This window comes from Equus asinus, chromosome 5 (assembly GCF_041296235.1).
Source record: "Equus asinus isolate D_3611 breed Donkey chromosome 5, EquAss-T2T_v2, whole genome shotgun sequence".
In the NCBI taxonomy this organism is placed as follows: Eukaryota; Metazoa; Chordata; class Mammalia; order Perissodactyla; family Equidae; genus Equus; species Equus asinus.
This window is the reverse complement of record NC_091794.1, coordinates 98,317,209-98,334,240: the sequence shown is the minus strand read 5'-3', so window position 1 is coordinate 98,334,240 and position 17,032 is coordinate 98,317,209. Positions and strand designations below refer to the sequence as shown.

Below are 17,032 nucleotides of genomic sequence, written 5' to 3'. Positions count from 1 at the left end.
AACTTTTAAATTTTTTTTAAAGTCATCTTTCAGTTCAAATTGTTTCTTATATGCTATTTTCAAGGACCCAGAAAAAGAGTCAGGACTTATCTCACTCACTCTTTCTCACACTCCTCCACTCTATCTTCAAGGTTCAGTCCTTTCCATTCTCAACGTAAAAACACTGTACTCTGGCCCCAAACTGGCTGTACTTACTTTCTACTTCCACCTAGTTTCCCTCCCCTTTGTCATCCAAAATTCTGTTTGTTTCCATACTTCAAACCCGTTTCCCTAAACCCACATGAATCCCTTATGGTCTCTTCATTCTTCCTTCAATCACTCTGTATAATACCAACACTTCCTGAACATCAGGCGAAGGAATCACGGAGAAATCACACGTGTATACAACTCATAATTAACAAATACCACCCTGGCCGCCTGTCGTCTTTTTTTTAATTTAGTATGCTTGAATATATGGATGAAGATAGATTCAAACGGATAATTTTAAAAATGTACACAACTCCGAGGGGGGAATCTCTGAAGTTACACCGGGTTTAATGTTGTAAATAATACAAAACATTACAGGCACAATAACTGAAAAATGTCTCACTGGTCGAAAAAGGTTTGAGCTCTTCTCTTTCTAACATGCAGTCATCACTTCTGAGCTACAAGTCAAAGGTGAAAGAAGATCAAGAAACTCTTTCCAGAGAAACAAAAATAGTTCATTCCAAATTGAGGAATAAAACTATTTAAAAAGTAGTTTTTGTGGGCAGATCGCTAGGTAACAAAATAAGCAAGATATAAAACTGTATATGTAATTTCACCTTAAGTTACTTTACAAAAAAGAGGACAGAATTTAAGTCCATCAAAATTAAAATCCATAGAAAAAAGGACAGGAAAGAAATATACCAAAACATTCACAGCAGCTATCTCTACGTACTAAGATTATGGATGATTTTTTACTTTTCCGTATTTTTTAAATTTCCTGATTTGGTTACGTGTCACTCTTATCATAACACAAATTTTTTAATACTAACATTTAACTATAAATGTTTTTCATCTTTAGCCTTTATACCAACCCTAATCCTCAGTATCTATACTTCAAATGCAACTCAGCCACTTTAAGTGGCTTTGTAAACTGGGTCAGTGCTATTCCATCTTAAAGGAAATTATGGAACTATTTTCAATTCAATTACATATCACTGCAAAACAGTTTTAGGGCAGCCTTGAGTGCTAAAAGTGAGTTGTGATGCCATCTATATTAGCCTTAAAACTTATCTTAAAACTGATTCCCAGACTCTAATTTAATCAAGATTTCATTCAACAAATATTTACAGACTTCCTACTATCTCCCAAGCACTGTTCTAGGTGCCGGCAATTCAATAGTAAACAAAACTCACAAAAATCTCTGCCTTCATGGAGCTTACATTCTATTGATAAAATTTAATGCCTCATAAGTGTCAGGGAACACTACACACTGAGCTTGAAAAAGTATAAAACTACTAGTTAATAAAGGTCATAAAAACTGACAAATTTCAAATGTACTTAAAATAGTTTAAACTATCTCAAATTTCAGCTGAGGCTACAGAAGAGTGAAAAACTCCTGGTTGGCAGCAAGCCAAAGAACTAGGAGACATTTGAGAATTCAGAGGTAGCTTGGGATCCTGTAATATTTCATCAATATAAATCTCAGCTGCAATTTATACATAGCTTGAAGTCATGTGCCTGGCTAATAATCAGAACATAGTTAGTTTCCTATTATATTAGCTCAAAATATTATTCCTAAAATAAAAATAGATTGTCTCATCACCGTTTATTCCAGAACTTACTTTCCCTCATACCTCATAGTGCACTAACTTTATCGTCACTCAGAATGAGCCAGCATCTGACCAAGGCAAGCCTATTGGACAGTCTCAAGCCATCCCATGAGAGACTATACAGTCCTCACTACTAAAGTCACAGAGGCGTTTCAGTCTGTTTGGCTAATCCAACATTAATAAGCCAAAACCAGAGGCTTCTTATACGAGCAAGTTGCCTTCCCTCTGATCCATGTTAACATGCTTCTACTATCAATAAGTCACCACAGAAACATGTCACTGACCATCATACAGACTAAGAAATCATTAGTAAAATCCTTCCCATCTACTTGCAAGAACAAAACAAACCTCAAACCATAATCCTCAGGATCACAGGACCTGATAATTCAAGAGTGTCACTTAATAAAATAGTCTAACATCTTCATTTTAGAGAACAGGAAACTGATGCCCAGAGCAGTTATGTGACTAGTCCAAGGTACATCTATTAAAATGGAAGAGCCAAACTCAAATCCAGATTTTTGTTTTTTCTCCAAATCAGGTACACTTCTCAATACACCAAACTAAACCTGCTTATATTTTAAGGCTAGAAGGTACTGTTTCCAATGCAAAGTCTAATGTCAGAAGGACAGGGGGCTGTTATGAGATGAGCGGGAAGGAGACCAGGAACAACCAAACACAGATATCAGATCTGATATGTATCTTCTCATAGTCTAATTCCTCAGATTAGGATGCAGAAGATACTCTGAACCTACAGCAATTGTGTTTTCATTACCAGTTCTCTAGTATCTCCTCTAGTAATCTACTCCTGCTAAAAAACTGAAATGTGACTGAAATCCATTTAGTAAAATGGGGAAAAGTCAGCTGGCAGAAGAAGAAAGCCATATAAAGCTAAGGTGATTCTTACTCATCCTTCTAATTTAGCTCAGATGTCAACTTCTCCTAGGAGGCCCTAACTCCTCCCTCCCCCAGACTAGGCTCCTACAGCAGAGTTATCATCTTACAGATCTTCCTCAACTTATGATGGCATTATGTCCCAATAAACCCACTGTAAATTGAAAATATCTTACAACAAAAATGCTTTTAATACCGCTAACCTACCAAACATCACAGCTTAGCCTAGTCTACCTTAAACGTGTGTGAAACACATTAGCCCACAGTTGGGCAAAATCATCTAACACGAAACCTGTTTTATAATATAGTGATGCATATCTCACGTAACTTACTGAATACTGTACTCAAAGTGAATACCAGAAAGGCTGCCTGGGTACAGATGGTTCTCAGTGTATCAGTTGTTCACCCTCAGGATTGCCTGGCTGACCGGGAGCTGCAGCTCGCTGCCACTGTCCAGCATCACAAAAGTATCGCACCTCGGGTGCTAGCCCAGGAAAAGATCAAAACTCAAAATTCGAGGTACGTTTTCCCCTGAATGCATATTATCATCACATCATTGTAAAGTCGGAAAATCTTAAGTCAAACCATGGTAAGTCAGGAACAGTCTATACTTGGCTCATGGTATCCTGTCCTTTTGCCAGTTCGGACCAAGTTCTTTGAGAGCAAAGATTTTATCTTAGCTTTTCAACCCTTGATCTAACACTGAAGTCTGGCACACAGTTGGTGCTGAATAAGTGAACAAATAAATTTTAAAATTTGCCACTCATATTGAAGTCCCAATATAAATGGCCAAAATGTGATAACCCTATTATGATTTCAAACGCAGTTTTCAAACTCTTCTTTTTTTTTTTTGGAGAAAAATTAGCCCTGAGCTAATATCTGCCACCAATCCTCCTCTTCTTGCTGAGGAAGGCTGGCCCTGAGCTCACATCCCTGTCCATCTTCCTCTACTTTATGTGTGGGACGCCTACCACAGCATGGCTTGCCAAGTGGTGCCATGTCCACACCCGGGATCCAAACGGGAGAACCCCGGGCCACTAAAAAGCAGAACGTGCAAACTTAACCTCTGCGCCACTGGTCTGGCCCCTCAAACATTTTTTACGAGATCTTTTTGTAAAAAATCTTATCAGAAACCTCAATGTGGAAAAGCAACATATCAGTCTTTAGGTGGTTTAAATTCTCAGAGTTTGACCGAAAATACCTCACTTTAAGACCTGTAAGCCTAGGACAGGGAACAGCAGAAGCAGAGGTAAGCGCCAATGTGATCCAGCATCTGAGTAACTTACTTTCTTCTTTACCTCCATCTTGCATCAGTCTCCCTCTCTCCTTCCTAAAAGAGGATCTGCCCTCTAGGGGCACAGATCCATCTTTGTTGATGGTGGCGCTTTCGAGCAGAAACTGCTGGCCACTACATGAGCTCGAGTTATACTTGCTAGCTATAATGGTATTTTGCTAGAGGCCTTGCTAACTTCTGAACAAGCAGAAACATGCACTGAATCAAATGTGGTAGGCCTATTCCTCTGCTTTAAGGCTCAACAAGATAACATACCTGTCTAGCAGTATGTGGCTACGAATTAGAATAAGGTACACTATCACTACATTCTAGATTACTCCACAGAGCTCCTTGACTATACACAGACCTACCCCTAGCTATCAAATATGAAAGTAGCCTTCCTCCCACTCCCACATGCAGACTTGGTAAGAAGTAGTGTGGCATAGCAGAAAGGACATTCACAGGCTTTGGAGTCAGTCATACCACAGTCTGAACTGCAGACCACCAATTACTAGATGGACAACCTTGGGAAGATTACTTAACTTCTCTGCACTTTAGCTTACTCATCTGTAACACAGAGACAGTACCTACCTCATTAGAGTTCTCTTGAGAATTAAATGAAATCATGAATACATGGCTCCTAGAACAGGAGGTACTCAATAAATGAATACTATTAACAGTATTATTCAGATTTACCTTTGGTAAAAAGGCAAAAAAGAAGAAAGCAAACATGACTGGCTTCACTCTATAAGATAAAACTGAAAATCAGGGGCCAGCCCGGTGGCACAGCGGTTAAGTGTCCTCGTTCTGCTTCGGCAGCCCGGGGTTTGCCGGTTCGGATCCCAGGTGCGGACATGGCACCGCTTGGCACGCCATGCTGTGGTAGGCATCCCACATATACAGTAGATGAAGATGGGCACGGATGTTAGCTCAGGGCCAATCTTCCTCAGCAAAAGAAGAGGACTGGCAGATGTTAGCTCAGGGCTAATTTTCCTCAAAAAAAAACCCCTGAAAATCAGGGGGGCGGCCCTGTGGCTGAGTGGTTAAATTTGCACGCTCCGCTTCAGCGGCCCAGGGTCTCACCGCTTCGGATCCTGGGCGCAGACATGGCACCACTCATCAGGCCATGCTAAGGTGGCGTCCCACATGCCACAACTGGAAGGACCCACAACTAAAATACACAACTATGTACCAGGGGGCTTTGGGGAGAAAAAGGAAAAACAAAAATTCTGTAAAAAAGAAAAAAACTGAAAATCAACACGGAAAACAGAAAGAGGACAATCACAGTAACAAAAGAAAACAACAACGGGAATATTTGTTTTTAATACATGTCATAGGTAAGACAAAACAGCTGAGGGCACAGGTCATTTTCCGATTGTCACAGGCCTTTATCAAATTTAGTTTCTTCAAAAAGCCCACTGCCCTGATTTTAACTAAACTGGCTGCCCCAAAACAGTAACTAGACTCCCTAGAAATGTCAGCAGCCCTAAGGGAAATTACACCCTGGAGTCTTTCCATATAAATAGAGAGAACACTGTGTATTCATAACAGACTGCAAAATTATTCTGTTTAAGTCAGAACTATTTGGGCACCTGAATTCAAAACTCATTTATCCTTAATTATCTGAAGGGTCAACAATTTCCAGCTAAAGGACTAGGCTTTTAATGGCAGGCCAAGAAGCCCCTGAAAATGTAAGGAAGATTTTGTGCATGGGCAGTTTTCTGTGGAGAGGGTCTATAAGCTTTCATCAAAATGTCAAAGTTGTTTACTACCCAGAAAAGGTTAAGAATCACTCAAGATTCTCAACAGAGCTTCTTGGAACTCAAACTGAGAAGGTGGGGTGACCGTATCTCAAGGCAAATATTCTGAAGTGCCAATTTCGTAAACCGTCCACATTGGAATATGTTATGAAAGATCTAAGCATACTTCTCCCTCGCCAGTGGCATTTTCCATACCAGGGTTTACCCTTTCTTGCATCCCCCACCATCCCTGCCCACCCTCTACCAGGCCCCATCCCTTGCCTCCTTGTAGTCAAAGGCCTCTACCTGAAATGGACTTATGGGCCTGCCATGCAATACTGATGCCTACGCAAGCAACTTCCAGTTTATATGAAGATCCATTATCACTAACATTTCCCTTCATTTCTGATTTGTCACTTGAACACTAAGTACAAATGAAGGACGCCTTGTCACGGGAATCTCCAAGTATTTTTACAAATTCAAAATACTATCTGAATTTATTAATTCAATAGAAACAGAACTGCACCTGTATATTTTGAGGAACCAGAGATTTAATCAAGGCTTAGAAAGAGCAACTCCAGCTTTGCACTCCAGTCTCGATGCTTCAACGCATATCAACTTATCACACAATGACCGCATTCATCAAAGAAATACAAATTCCTACACACCCTCAGGGTAGGAAAGCAGATTTGCTCTCTGTCAATCCATTTGTAACCAATTCCCCATTACCAATGCTAGCAATTTCACCATTGATATGTCCTAACAAAATCTGTAACCTATACTTCATTTACTATACAGGCTTTTAGATTCTGGCAATTGTAACCCTTCGGTGTGTAAAGCAAAGAGAACATAACAGAGTTGTGAAATACATCAAGAAGAAAATTAATTTTAGCTTCGATGACATGAGGGAAAGTAAAAACTTAAAGCCACATAAAACCGAGTATGCTGTATTACTACAAATAGAGTAATTGGAAAATTTAATCTCCATTGGAAATTACATCTTAAATTTATCCCCTTTAATAACTGTTACAGTATTACTAACTACTTTTATGTTGCAACCAACTCAGAGCTTTTATAAGTCCTTCCTTTGTGAAATGCATTGAGAAAAAGCACACTTGAAACAACTTAAGTCATAGCTGTGTGTCCAAGTATCGCCACCAAATTCACCAAGCAGTGTCATATTCAGCACTGCCTTCCGTACTTATTACTTTGTACCTCAACAACACATACTATAGGCTTCCTTTCATTTGTTTAATTGCCAAAACAGCTCAAAGATGCAGGTAATGAATAATATACTTGGTGGCACAGGATAGAAACTTACAGCCCTAACCAAATATGGGCAATCAAATTAAAAAAAAGACAGAAATTAGGAAGGAATTTAAACTCATAAAGCATTAACTGAACTCCTACCTGAAGTAGAGAAATCAGCCAACCTTCTTCTCCCGTAATAAAGCAATGAGGAATATTGAGCAAAACTAACCAGGTTTTCCATAAACAACTCTAAGGTACCACCAAGCATTCTCGTCCGTGAACAATTCTTAATGGAACAGAATCAGGCAGGATAAAAACATTATGAAATCAGTACACACATCACACTGGAATGGAATTTATCTCCACTCTGCGCCACACTGCCTGGGTTGAAAAAATGTGGACTAATAATATTTAAAGAACAGAGAAAATGATACTTGACAGAAACCAAAACGATGCCCTGAAATGACTCAGAGATCTTTGCCTTCTCAAAGTAATCGATACAGACGAGAATCAAACTAGACTGTGAAATAATCTGCGGACCTCACAGCAGTTAGCTTATTTGCTCCAACACCCTACTCTCTAAAAGTCAAACACAGGATGACACAAATACAAAAACACAACACGTCTAACATCCAGTGATGATTTATTGATTTACACAAACAGAGCGGATGGGGGTGGCACATGATGAAATGTTATTCTCAGGTAGGTAACACCTTTCTAAATCTCCGTGGCATTCATGAAATCAACGTTCTACCTTCCCCGGCTAGTTTTTCACTTAAAATACCTTCGCACCAAGTGTTTTCGATCAAAGCTGTCCAAAAAAATTCTACAATCGAGCAAATAACATGAGATGAGACACATTCAATACTACACTTGCCTCCAGAAGCGCTGGGCCCTCCAGACACAAGGCCTATGGAAGAGTAAATCAAAGCCCTTTAAAAATACTCGGCGTAACACAAGCCTTCCAAGAAGTGAGACTTTTGGGGGTGATGGGTAATGTCAGTTAACTTCCTCTTCCTTTAAAAAAGGTCAAAGACAGGGAAGCGTCCGGTGTAACATTTCCTCCTCAGATCGCGTTCCACCACAAACCACATCACAACTCTCCCAGTCGCTAAAAAACATCAGCCAGAGGGAGTGCCTTCTGCAAATCCTCACCGTAGATTTAAAATCCCACTTACCTCCGAAACGAGCCGATTAGTTTCAAACGGGAAATTTACCCATCAAGTTTATTATGTATTAATAACAACCACCAGGGAAGGAAGCCCCCCGTGCCCCGCTGCAGGGGGAGGTGAAGGCGGAGGAGGAGAAGGGTGTCGTCCTCACAACAATCAATCAGAGAAAAGCCTTCGCCGCAGGCTGGGTCCCAGGCACCAGCAAATTCTGCCCTTAAGGGGGGAGGGGGAGTTAGGGGAGGAGAAGCGAGAAGAGGGAAGGGACCCCCAGCCCTAGGGGGGAGGCGGCAGAAGCGACGCCGAGGAGAGCTGGCTTTCACGGTACTGCAGAGGGTCCCGGGGTCCCCGCAGGGCTGCCGCCGGGCACCCGAAAAGCTCCGGCCGAGCCCGGGGCGGCGGCTCGGGGAGCGGCCCCTTCCCTGGCTGGACTGGGGCGGCCGGCAGGAGGGTCCCCGGAGGGGCCACAGCCCCCTGGACTGCGGCGAGGGGCCGACGGGCGGGCAGGAAGGTGAAAAGGATACTGTTGGGGCGCCGGGGTCTGGAGGGCCCTGATGTTCGGGTGAGGAGGGGCCGCTGCTGCCGCTGCCGCCGCCGCCGCCGCCGCCGCCGCTGCCGCTGCTGCTGCCGCCGGGTGAGGAGGCGGGACCGCTGCCGCCGCCGCCGCCGCTCCGGTGCCGGGTCCGGTTCCTGCTGCAGCCGCTGAGCCTGATTTCAGAGCCGGTTTCTGCGGTAAACTCATGGCAAAGCGAAGCCACCAACCCCCCCAGAGCGGGACCGGGCGCGCCGGGGTGCAGGGGCCGGGGGCAGCGGGGGGGCGGGATGGGGGCAGACCCGGGGAGGCGGCGGGAGCGGGGGGCCGGGGGGAGGCTGGGAGGAGGAGGAGGAGGGGGCCGGGGCCGGTCACACACGCCCGCCGCCGCCGCCGCCGCCGCCGCCGCCGCCGCCTCCGGCAGCAGCAGCCGCCCCGCGGGCCAGCACCACCGGCTGCCGGTCTCCGTGACAACGCGACCCCGGGGGGGGGGCCGGACCCGGCGGGGGCAGGAGGCGGAGAGACCGGACCTTTCACGGCAATATCCTCATGGGCCGGCGGCGGGGGATCTTTATCCCCCTCCCCGGGGGAAGCGGCGCCCTTCTCGGTAGCGGGGCTCAGGCGATGCCGGCGGATTTTCTTCACTCAACCAGCAGAGCATCCAACATGGCGCTGTGGCCGCCTCCAGCAGTCCGGCAGGACGGCCGCTCGGAAAACTTCGGGCCTTTTCGGAGTGGCTCGGGTGGACGAGGGTGGGAAGCCTCTTCGGCTCTTTCCGGAGACTGCGAGCGGTCGGGATTCTTCGGAAACACTCGGGGTCGTCTTCGGCCGCCGTTCGGGAGCGCTCCGGGGCTGACTCGCTTCCTCGGGAAAGATCGGCGAGGGGGTTCTCCCAGGCTCGCCGCGGCGGGGGCGCGGGGCGGAGGGAGAGAGCAAAGGCGAGGACTGGTCTGCGAGAGCCCTCCCTTGCCGCCCGGCCTGGAAGAACAATGGTGACGCCCCGGAGCCTGCGGTCCGCAGAGCCCTGTCCGCAGGGGCGGGAGGCGGTGAGGCGAGCAGCCTCGGGCACGGTGGACCGAACCGCTTAGGCAGCGTGCAGCGGCCGGCGGGAACCCGCCGCGTGCGCCTGTTGGCATAATAAAGAGAGCTCGCCGGGCCCTGGCGACGCAGCTCACGTCCATTGTGTCGACACCGCGCCCTCCTATCCTCAGGAGGTGAGTGGAACGAGGCGCCCACGGCGGGAGCACACTGAGGCTGGGGGAAGGAAAGTGACTGGCCCAAGGTCACCCAGCCGGGAAAGGACAGAGCCAAGCTTGGGTCTGAATTCCCCCTCCGTCTGGATGAACCTTGCCCCTCCCGCCTCCCACGTTGCGTGGGGACCTGATCCAACTCGCCTTATCTAATCGGCCTTGACTGGGCTCTGTGCACCGGTTCTTCCAAGGTCCGCCCCAAGACTGGAGCACCCGTTGACCAGCCAGTGGTCAGCTCCCCAGTGGCCTACGCCTATGTTGGGGTAACACTTGTGGATAACGGCTTTTTCTGCCCAGCTGGACCAACTAAGCCCACCCCAGCCCCTCCCTCACACCCTGCCCCCAGCAGGGGTTTTGTCCTAGGCATCCTGAGCACTGAGTGGAAAGGAAGAGATCGCGTGGCCATCCCGGTAACAATGGTCATCAACAGTGGTCGTCGGGCACTGAGCACTTCGTGGTCACTATTTCACACAGCCCTGTGAAGTAGGTGGGACCCATCTTACCAGTGAAGAAACTGAGGCTTGGGGAGGCTCAATACCATCAGGCAACAGAAGAGCTGAGAAGATTGAGGCTCAAAACGGACCAGAGACTTTCCCAAGGTCACGTGGAGTGTGGAGTTGGCAGCGTCAAAATTAGAATCCGGTTCTGACTCCCGCCATACTGCTTCACGCTGCCTGCCTTTTTTTAATCCACATAAAGTTCTACACATAGTGGGTGCTTCATTCTTGACGGTCCCTGGCTCCCTCTGGGATAAAGGAGCATCTGGAAGAAGGTGATACCACAACGCCTCACCACCGGTCCGCAGTTCCTAGCGCTGAAAAGGAAGCCTCGTCCCTGTGTCCAGGCTGGAGGACAGGAGCTAGTTCATACTCTGGGATCCTAAACCGTTTGGATTTGTAATACCTTGGATTTGATTTCTTAGGGTTGCATTTTTTGCTCTTCTCCAGGCATGACTGGCTCCAGGAAAGATTCCCACGTGGTTCTTCAGTTCCTCAGATTCTTCTTCTCTGTCTGGAGATCTCAGACTTCCTTATCCCAATCAAAATCTGCTCCCAGGAAAGAATTTGGCTTCTCACTTACACAAGGGTGATAACAGACTGATAATTGCTTAATTGTTGTTCTTTTCTGAGTTAGTTTCATTTCTAACTTAATAGCTACAAGCATCAGGCGATTACTGTGTGCCTGGTCTTTGCTAAGCACTTTATGAGCATTATCTCTCCTAAAACGGATAAGACCTTGGGCAAAATAATGTACAAGTCCCTGCTAAGATTCTGGCCCCAGGCAATCAATGCAGGGAGGCTTATAGGGAGCCAAGTCGAAAAGGTAGAGCTGTCTCCTTTCTTGGAAAGGCATGGCCCAGCTCAAGACCTCCCTTCTCACACAGGGCAACTAATATTTATTGAACACCTACTATGTGTCAGGCTACAACTCCCCTAAACATTTTGCTTACGTTGATTCTTACTCCCCTCAGCAACTCTGCAAAGTATTGTTATATCCCATTTACAAATGCAGAAACTGAGGCTCTAAGATGTGAAGAAGCAATTTGTGTGACTTGTCAGTGGAAATGCTGGCTTTCAAACCAAAGGCATCTGACTCCAGGTCTGATCTGCCATGTTGCCTTCAACATAGCGACTTCCCTACTGTGTGGTCAGAGGCACTGTCAACAAGCAAAGCTGACTTTGTGAACTTGCTGGCTGAGAGCCCTCCATGGCTCCCCTGTTGCCTTCAGGATCCAGTCTAAATTCAAGATCCTGCAGGATCTGGCTCCACTTCCCTCCTGCCACACCCACCTCAAGTCCAGAGCTGCAGCCACCTTAATCTACTGCAAGCAAAGCCATGCTCCTTCTCACCCTGGGGCCTGTGTACAAACTGCTCCTACTACCCATAACCCCAAACCACCCTCTCCCCTCTTAGTCAGTTGGCTAATCCCTATTCCTGCTTCAAGGCTTGGCTCAGGCCTCACCTCCTCCAAGCAGCCTTCCCTCACTCCCCACACTGAGTTAGACACCCTCCTCTAGACTCCCAAGGCAGTGGATGCTTAGCTCTCAGTGTTGAGCAATTAGAGAGTAGAGCCATAGGAATTACCTGAGTTTGATTCTCTGCCCTATCATGTATTAGCTGTGTGACCTTGGAGAAGTCACTTAACCTCTGCAAGCCTCGGCTTTCTCATCTGTAAAATGGAGACTCTACCTCCTATCATGAGAAATAAGACAACAAATACAAAGGCCTTAGCCGAGTCCCTGGCTCATGATACTTGTTGGATACATTTTAGCTGTTACTATTCATTTACACAGGAACATTACTTAATCTTTTAAAAGATCCGTGATATCTAGCACTCAATAAATAGGATGTGAAATTAGCTGAAGGACAGAATGATTGTGAATTGCCAGAGGAGAAGTCCTGGGTGCCACAGAGCCCAGGCTGGGCCTCACTGCACAGGGAGCGAGACGGAGGAGAGCATCCTGGAGCAGGCAACGCCAGCCCACGGGGGAGTGCTGTCTCTGACCTCCCACCACGCGGAGGACCCTGCGTTCCCCCCCGGAGTAATTATTCCTCTCCCTCTGCGCTCCGAGAGCCAGCAGACAGGTGAAGGCTTGGTTGAGGCTTCTCATGACTGGGGGATGCTGCATTGCTTATTTTCATGTGGGGCCACTGCTGTGGTTCTCTCAGTAAACTGGAGACTGGGCTCAGGGGACCCCTTAATTTCTTAATTGAAAACTTTCAAAAACGTTCTTGCAAAGTGGAGTTCTCTCTCACCTTCATTTTTCCTCCTGGTGGGGACTGGCCCTTCAGCATAAAGGCAAGCCATGTTATGCCAACAGAAGCTGTCTTGAGCAGCCGCGGTGAGGTTTGTGTATTACTGGGTGCTCCACTCTGAGACATGCGAACGTCCCCCAAGGCTTGATGAGGAAGAGCTAGGATGGACCTTGGCAGCCCAAGATCTAGACCCCAGGCAGTGAAGACAGAGAGATGGGAAGCCAAGACAGTTTAAAAGAAAAAAAAACAGGGGGGCTGACACAGTGGTTAAGTGCATACATTCTGCTTCTCAGTGGCCCGGGGTTCACCGCTTCAGATCCCGGGTGCGGACATGGCACCACGTGGCAAGCCATGCTGTGGTAGGCGTCCCACATATAAAGTGGAGGAAGATGGGCATGGATGTTAGCTCAAGGCCAGTGTTCCTCAGCAAAAAGAGGAGGATTGGCAGCAGTTAGCTCAGGGCTAATCTTCCTCAAAAAAAATAAAGAAAGAAAAGAAAAGAAGAAAGACCAAGGAAGAAGAAAGTGCAGTGCACCCATCATCTGAAGTAGACGTGGATGGAAGGAGAAGTCTCCAATGGGAAGAGCAAAGAAATACAGTATTTTGTACTGCAAGCATGTTCATAATCGGCCACAAATGCTCTTCAGTAAAGAGCTGTGCCAGCAGGCCCTTCCAAACGTCATAGGGCCCAGTGGTAGGGTAGCATGTGAGGGTGGCAGTTCCTTTCAAAGGTAGAAGACTTTAAGACAGATCTGGGTTCTAACCTTACAGACTAGCTGATCAACCTTAAGCAAGATTCCTAACTTCTCTGGGCCATTTGCAAAATGAAGACAAGAGGTGTGCCTCTAAAAGATTAAAGCAAGACGTAAAGGAGCTTGTCTTAGCATCCCCAGGGCCTAGGGCATAGTAGGCACCTCAACAAAGCTTAATTCCTTCCCCGTTGCCTCCAGGGCGAAGTGGCAGCTTCTCTGACTTGCTGCCATTCTCACTTCTGGAGCCAAGTCATCCTGCCCTTTTGCCCAGTGTGTGTAATGGCCTTGCATTTCTCAGCTACTCCTGGAGGTGACCCCAGCCCTCACCAGCCACTGTGGCTGCAGATAGTTCAGCTTCACCAGCATGCGAGAGGGATTACGATGGTAAATTTTATGTTATTTGTATTTTACCGCAATGTTTTTAAGTATTTTATAGAGTCTAGTGAAGACTGAAGATGCCTTAGGGATTCTTTTACCCAGTATCCTGGTTTTAGGAATTAAGCCCAGATATAAGAAAGGACTTTCTTGGGGCCAGCCCTGTGGCCTAGTGGTTAAGTTTGGTGCCCTCCATTTCAGTGGCCCAGGTTCGGTTCCCAGACAAGGACCTATGCAACTTGGCAGCGGCCACGCTGTGGTGGCAACCCACCTACAAAATAGAGGAAGATTGGCACAGATGTTAGCTCAGGGCAAATCTTCCTCAACAGAAAAAAAAGAAAGAAAGGACTTTCTCAAGGTCATACAGGAAGTGAGCAGCAGAATCAGGACTGAAACTCACGACCTCTTTTCACTGCTAGGACAAGGTGTTTCTCACTTTCTGATATCATCTCCTCATAAGAAGTAGGATGCCACCCCTCTGGTCTTTTTGCACTTCAAGCATTGGCCTTTCCTCACCTGCAGGCCTCTGGAGTCACAGCCAATCTTCAAAATTCGTTTAACAGGCTTTTACTGAGTGACAGCTATGTGCCAGGCACTGTGCTGGGCTCCTGGAGAGGAAAATGATGCCACGTCTAATGGGGAAAAGAGATTGGTAACTGCACCTACAAGCAATCCCCATAGTTAATTACACTAAAAAGTTAAGATTATGTCACTTCTGTGCTCAGAGCTCTCCACCATCTTTCCTTCTCAGTTGGAGCAAAAGCCAGAGCCTGTTCAATGACCTACAAGGCCTTACATGATCTCCATCTCCCACACCCACCTTTACCTCTCTGAGCTTCTCTCCTACTATTCTCTTTCTTTGGTGCACTGGCCTTGTTGATATTCCTTTATACCGAGCACACTCCCACCTCAGCGCCTTTGCACTTTCTGTTTCCTGTCCTTGGGATATATGCACTACTCATTCCCTCACTTTCTTCGTGTCTCTGCTCAAATGCCACCTTATCAGAGAGGCCTTCCCTGACCACCCCATATAAATTAGCAACCCACCCCTGACCCCAGCATACCCTAGCCTACTTTAATTTCCTTCATTGCACTCATCACTGTCTGACAAGTGACATATTTGCATATTCATGAGTTTGTGATCTATTCCTCCCCTTTAGAATGTTAGGCCTAGGAGAGTAAGAATTTTGTCTGTTTTGTTCATTGCTGTATCTCCAGGTCCTAGAATAGTGCCTGAGAGGTATTACACGCTTGTGATCCTGTGCTTTTTTTAAAAGATTGATGAATGGTGCCAGGTCCATGCCCAGGATCCAAACCGGTGAAACTGCGGGCCACTGAAGCAGAGCACTCCAACTTAACCACTCGGCCACGGGGCTGGCCCAATCCTGTGATTTACAGAAGAAATGTGTATTTGGTCTTAGTCCTGTTCCTGGCATAGAGCTCCTAAAATGCTTGGAATTTTCTAAGTGATGAGAGCGATAAAGGTTTCATTTATGTTGATGAGGTGACTTTTGGAAAGCCCCTAGGTCGCCTAAGGAGGGGATATTGGTTGCCAGGAGAACCAACTGTGTGATTAATTAGAGGGTTAGAACTTTCAGTCCCAGCCCTGACCTCCAGGAGTGATTTAATCAATCGTACCCCAAGTATGTATTTAATGAAGCCCCCATAAAAAAAAAAAAACAAAAGGATGGGGGAACTAGCCCCACAGTGTAGTGGTTAAGTCTGGCACACTCCACTTCAGCAGCCTGGGTTTGCAAGTTCGAATCCTGGGGGTGGACCTACACCACTTGTCAAGCCATGTTGTGGCAGAGACCCACATACAAAATAGAAGAAGATTGGCACAGATGTTAGCTCAGAGTGAGTCTTCCTCACCAAAAAAAAAAAGAAAAAGAAAAAGAAAAGGATGGGATTTTGAGAGCTTCCAGGTTGGTGAACACATGGAGGTACTGAGAGAGTGGCCTGCTGGGAGAAGATATAGAATCTCCACTCCTCTTCCCCAGACCTTGCCTCACACATCTCTTCCATTTGGCTGTTTCTAAGTTATATGCTTTTATAATAAACTGGTGATCTAGTAAGTAAAATGTTTCTCTGAGTTCAATGAGCCACTCTAGCAAATTAATCAAACCCAAGGAGGGGGTCTTGGGAACCTCCGATCTGTGGGATCTGATGCTATCTCCAGGTAGATAGTGTCAGAATTGAGTTAAATTGTAGGATACCCAGCTGGTGTCTGAGAATTGCTCTGTGGTTTTGAAAAAACACACATTGGAGTGCTCAGTGACTGTTTGTTGACTGACGGAACACAAAATGATGACTGTTATGGGTGCACAGGTCAGAGGAGTGGGAGGGAGAATGGAGAGGACGGAGCACAGTTACCATGTCCTGAATCCTCAGCATTCCATTCTCTGACCCAACTGGGGCAGGATTAGCCTGTCCTTCGAGCTGAACATCACTTGCAAATTCCTTATTTGGAAAATAGAATTAATTCCATCTGGGTGTGTCCATCATCATCAAGACACCGCTTTTTTCTCTGGTGGTCAGTTTTGAACAAAGGTGGAGGGCGTTTTCCTAGAAAGGGGAAAGTGGATCCAGAGGGGGGACCCTAGGGGACAAATAGACCTGAGTTCTGTTCCCAACTCTGCCACTTTTTTCTTGCATTTTTTTTGTTGTTGTAAGGTATATACAACATAAAATTCACCACTTTAACCTTTTTTTTTTTTTTTTGAGGCAGATTAGCCCTGAGCTAACTACTGCCAATCTTCCTCTTTTTTTGCTGAGGAAGACTGGCCCTGGGCTAACGTCCATGCCCACCTTCCTCCATTTTATACGTGGGATGCCTACCACAGCATGGCTTTTGCCAAGCAGTGCCATGTCCGCGCCCAGGATCCAAACCAGTGGCGAACCTCGGGCCACCAAGAAGTGGAATGTGCGAACTTAACCACTGCACCACCAGGCTGGTCCCTAAACATTTTTAAGTATACAATTCAGTGGCATTAAGTGGCATTCACATTCAGTGGCATTCACATTGTTGTACAGTTATTACCCTGTGCATCTCCAGAACTTTTTCAACATCCCGACTGAAACTCTGTACTCATTAAATAATAAGTCCCCATTCTCCCCTCGCTCTGGCTCTCGGCAGCCTCCATTCTACTTTCTGTCTCTATGAACTTGACTACTCTAGGCACCTCCTATCAATGGAATCATACACTACTTGTCCTTTTGTCTCTGGCTTATTTCACTTATAATGTTT

General features: G+C 46.4%; 1 protein-coding gene across 34 annotated transcripts in view; it reads right to left on the bottom strand.

Moving 5' to 3' along the window:
- The window catches only part of EIF4G3 (eukaryotic translation initiation factor 4 gamma 3), a 319,514-nt gene extending 310,157 nt beyond the window's left edge, over positions 1-9,357 (bottom strand). For 8 of the 34 annotated variants that reach the window (XM_070510795.1, XM_070510807.1, XM_070510812.1 and 5 more), the window contains exons 1-2: positions 9,182-9,357; positions 8,644-8,827 (exon numbers count right to left, since the gene is read on the bottom strand). The gene's annotated coding sequence lies outside the window, so the exon portion shown is untranslated. Of the gene's footprint in view, positions 1-7,827; positions 7,874-8,128; positions 8,596-8,643; positions 8,828-9,181 lie in introns of those variants that run through there. The other 26 variants (XM_070510790.1, XM_070510810.1, XM_070510798.1 and 23 more) reach the window with 16 other exon arrangements.
- Between the last annotated feature and the right edge of the window lie 7,675 nt (positions 9,358-17,032).